Consider the following 3,760-nt stretch of genomic DNA (forward strand, 5'->3'; position numbering starts at 1 on the left):
ATCAGCAATATTTTGATGAAACTGGCTTTGCCTTGATTGTAGAAGATATACAGGAAGTTGCTAAAAAGCAAACATTTTTGCTTTTATTACTTATCATTCTTTAACAATTTCGTAGGTGTAGCACTGACTTTGGGGCACGCCACAGTCACTTCTTCTCATCATTTTGATCAGCTGTGAATCTCTGTATTAAGCAGCTGCCAAAAGCGGCAGAGGATTAATTCTCAGAGAAGCACTGATCTGAGCATGTAGACGGGAGTGCTGAGCAGGCCGTTTGCCGTGACCCTCTCTTCTGCTTTAGTGATCTCCAACCTTCTTCGACTTCAATGTCCTTTGTTTTTGTTTCTGACCCACTGAGTGTAATTGGGGTTTCTTACATAAACCTTAGTTTTTGGAACCTGGGGTAACCAGCCATTGAAGGAAATGCCCACTATCCCACTACCGGCTCCCCGTAACTAACTGTCCACAGCATCTCCGTGAGGGTTGGTAAAATTACGGGGCACGAGGATGGATCACAAGACACACAGCAGAAGCCACTCCAAGTCTCTATTAAGAGAGGAGGATAAGCGGGGAGGGTGCGCAGGCCTGTCTCAAACGGGGTGGAGGAAGAGGGTGAGTGCCCGGCTTTTAAAGACTGTCCACTGCATGTGCACAGAGACTTACACAGCTGTGCCACGCATAGATCAGGTGACTATGTAAGTGACTATACTGTACTTGGGTCACGTAGAGCTTGAGGACCCTGGGTGGCTATGTAAGTTGCCTGAACGCTTGATGGTGCATGCTCGGCCATGGAACTAAAATTGCCAGCACCTGGCATGGCTAAGCATTCTGCCAGAACGCTGCTGGCAACTCTAGGTGGTGGAAATGGTGGCAGGCGGCGCCTCATGAAGCCCTCTACCTGTGTAATAAAATAGTGACAGGCACAGTCATTTACATCTCTTACGCAGGTGACCACAGCCTCTGTGAGTTAATGGGCATGGCGTCCAGAAGGCATTGAACTTCTCCTTACTCCAGCTTCTAGGTCTTTCTGCTTCCTCTTCTTTGAGGTCCCCAGAGCTTTGCGAAGGATGATGGAGATGACTCCTTTAGGGCTGAACACTCCACATTGCTTATTCTCATCCCTTGTTTAGCTGGGGGCCTCTGTATCAATGCTATCCATTGCAAAAAGAACCCTCCGTGATAAATGAAATTTTCAGGAAAATACCAATGTTCTCGCTCATATGCAGATCCTAACTTCAGATTCTTAGACTAGCGTGGCTAAACTGGAGTGTCCACAAAGGGCAAGAATCTAGGGTCATGTGACTTAACAATGGCGCTGGCTCTACAGAGGAAGGCCTGGGGTGCGATGGGATTGATGATCCCTAGGGATTTGTTAAATAAAGGTACTGTCTGTGTGGTAGGAAAGGGATGAGGGGAGATAGTAGAACACAAATGCCAATGAAAGGAAGGAACTCTGAGGGCAGACAGGGTTAAACGGGGGGGGGGGGGGGGGGGGGGGGGGGGGNGGGGGGGGGGGGGGGGGGGGTCAGGGGTTAGAGCAGAGGTTCTCAACCTTTCTAATGCTGTGACCCTATAATACAGTTCCTCATGTTGTGGTGACCCCCAACCATTAAATTATTTTCATTGCTACTTCATTACTGTAATTTTGCTACTGTTATGAATCCTAATGTAAATATCTGTGCTTTCCAGTAGTCTTTGGCAACCCCAGTCAAACGGTCATTCAACCCCCCCCCCCAAAGGAGTCACAAGGTTCAGAACCACTGGACTAGGGGATAAGAGAGAGGAGGGGGAGGATTGGTCAAATCTGAGGAACTATGAAAAAGCCCTCTGGGGATCTACTTTCATAAATCTACAAATAAATAAATTTAAGAAGTGGATGGATAGTGCTTCTTGTAGAAAGAAGTCAAAGGTTTCTAACCAAAAATTTTTCTGGTCTTTGAGACTGGGTTTCACATGGAGACTGAGGCCGTTCTAGGATCTCTATGTAGCTTAGAATGGCCTTAAACTCACGACAATTTCCCCACCTCAAACTCTTAAGTGTTATGATAGTTAAGTGTGTATCTACTTCCTTAAGTATTTTACAGATTTGAACTTTCTCTTCTAAAAGATCATGGCTGAGATAGCACTTGACAAGAAGTATTTGCTCATAAATATTTTGAGAAACAGTAATTGAGTAAATATGAAGCCATTGGTAGTGACAGCTGTTTGTTTTGTGAGCTTCAAATAGAAAATAAATCGTATATTGTACTCGAAAAATGTCTTAATCTCACTTTCTCTTTCCACTCTCAAAAAATATTGGCTCAAAACTGGTGCATGCTTTTAGAGACCAGTTGGAGAAAAAAATACAGAACAAGACAGAAAACTGCAGAGTCTGTCATAAACTCATGATCTCAGAGAAGCAGATCATGGTCTAATTAACAGCCAGTGTTGCTTCCCTGCCCAGGTCAGCTGCTAAGTCTTTGAGAGTGATGGAAATCGCTGAAGCAGTGATGTCCACGTCCACACGGGAAAGAAAACACTGGATAGTCATTTCTGTCCCAGATGCACCGATGTTCATCTACAACTCACCCCACTTTCTCTAGGGACCCATGACACAGACACCACCTTTGATCAACACAACATTAAAGTCAACTGTAGCCTGACAGTCCTACCTCTAGAGAGCCAGGCACATAAGCCATAGGATCCTTAATTATGGGGATAGACTTAGAACCATCAGATGTGAGGTACAGCAAGGGAAGTGGAGACAAAATATGGATATCAGAATCAAATTTTATTTGAGCCAACAAGGGGGTTGGTTGCCAGCCATTATTCATGATTTAAATAGTACTGATTATGAGCTCGGTGTATCATAAACCTAAGCATGATGTTTGGATTGTGGTGGATTCTAATGAAATGGACACTGAGGTTACATGTCATGGAGGATTTTACATAATGAGAATATTGACTCTGAACTGTGTTTGATTATAGTTGATCACCTATATGATCCTATAGTTCTGGAGGGTCTGAAATGGGGTCCAAGGGCTTCACCACACCGCCAAAGAGTCCAAAACACGAGTTGAAGAAGCACCGGTCTTGAGCTCCAGGGTCTAAGGGGGTTATCTGGGGCTCAGCAGTCCTTTCAGCCAGGTTGAGAGCAGCACTGGATTCCCACCTACGGGAGGGTGGGCAGCCTTGTTAGAATCAAATAGATGCCCTCCCTTATCAACTGCCGGGATCGAGGGGCGTGCCAAACACTCCATTCCTCCCATTCTATAATAGTGCGCACCTGCCATAGCTGGGCAACCATCCTCAACTCCGCGATAGACCTAAAAGCAAGATCACTTTGAATTTTTCACTAGTGAACTCAAAATGACCAGGGAAGGCCTCTCTGTAAGTTAATTTTAAAAAAATTATAAAGAAAAGTTTGCTTCAGAAGAAAATGTCAGCTAATTAATTGTTGATTCTATGTGAAGGACAAAATCTCCGTCCGCTACTGAACATTCCTCATCATTGCCTTGCTGTCTTCTGAGGACTCAATGCTGTTCTCCTCAGTTGTGTTGATGGGAACATATTTTTAGGCAAATAAACTGAAGGATCGTGTTTTTATATTCTTGGAGAACAGCCAGACTTCACTTAGCCTTTGTCTGTGAAGCTGTTTGTCAGGTCTAAACTCAAGTTTGAAAGAATACCTTCAGCCTGAAATGGTTTAGCCAAAATCTGTTCAAGGCAGAACTGCATATGTAAAGACATACACTCTCTCTCTCTCTCTCTCTCTCTCTCTCTC

At 44.5% G+C, this 3,760-nt stretch overlaps 1 long non-coding RNA gene across 2 annotated transcripts in view; it reads right to left on the minus strand.

Moving 5' to 3' along the window:
- Window positions 1-2,784: 2,784 nt before the first annotated feature.
- LOC126509723 (uncharacterized) overlaps window positions 2,785-3,760 on the minus strand; it is a 14,426-nt gene continuing 13,450 nt past the window's right edge. For both annotated transcript variants that reach the window (XR_007594240.1, XR_007594241.1), the window contains exon 4: window positions 2,785-3,148. This is a non-coding gene — a long non-coding RNA (uncharacterized lncRNA). The remainder of the gene's footprint in view (window positions 3,149-3,760) is intronic.

This window comes from Alexandromys fortis, unplaced genomic scaffold, assembly GCF_014885135.2.
Source record: "Alexandromys fortis isolate MF-2015 unplaced genomic scaffold, M_Fortis_MF-2015_v1.1 scaffold_87, whole genome shotgun sequence".
Taxonomy (NCBI): Eukaryota; Metazoa; Chordata; class Mammalia; order Rodentia; family Cricetidae; genus Alexandromys; species Alexandromys fortis.